The following is a 926-nucleotide window of genomic DNA, read 5'->3' on the forward strand; positions in this document are numbered from 1 at the left end:
CTTTGCACCTGTTAGAAGTGTGGGGTGATGGTGACATCTCAGGGGACACCCTGAGGGAGGAGCCCTCCTGGAGCAAAGGGGTAACCCCTAGGGACTGGCACCGTGAGCAGCCCGTGGGCAGGGGTGCTGTGCTGTAGGCTGTGCCAAATCCCTGGCTGAGTCCTGGCGGTGGTGACTGGGTGGGTCAGGAAAGGTTTTTAACCTAAAAAGAGGCCATGAATGGTTGCATTTGAGGACTGCGGGGACAGGCAGAACCTGTCATGTTCCTGGGAAGCAGCAGGGTGGCATGTGGCACCTGGGGTGCAGCGTTCTGGCAGCAACATGGCTGTGCCGGGGCAGGGTGAGCATCACACCCTGACATGGGCATTGCAGGCATCACACCCCATTGTGAGCTTTGCACCCTGGCATAGGCATCACATCCCATCGTGGGCATTCTGCCCCATCACAGGCAGTGCACCCCATCACATCCCATCACAAGGATCACATTGCAAACCATAGTGGGCATCACACTACGGTCTGGGCATCACATCCCATCACAGGCACTGAACCCTATTGCAAGCAGGGCACCCCATTGTGGGGATCACGCCCCTTTGTGGGCACTGCACCCCTTGGTGGGGAACCAGGTCACCTGAGGCTCCCCAGGAGCATCCAGCTAGGCTGGCAGAGGTGGCAGGGGAATAAGCAGTGTGGTTCTGCCAGCCATTTCAACTAAATTGCCAGGAGGAAAACTAAACCTGTTTCTCTGCTGCCCCACCTGCCGTGGAAACATTCCCCCTGGAAATGGGCAGGGCTGGGGCGGTTATTACAGTGAAAGCTTGTAATAACAAGCTGCTCATTAGCCCCAAGAATCTCTGTTGGAGGAGACAGCATGGGATTTGCCTCTGGGTAACAAGAGGATGGGGGGGGAAATCCCTTGTTGTGTAGGG

This window comes from Corvus brachyrhynchos, unplaced genomic scaffold (genome assembly GCF_000691975.1).
Source record: "Corvus brachyrhynchos isolate BGI_N302 unplaced genomic scaffold, ASM69197v1 scaffold26, whole genome shotgun sequence".
Lineage (NCBI taxonomy): Eukaryota > Metazoa > Chordata > Aves > Passeriformes > Corvidae > Corvus > Corvus brachyrhynchos.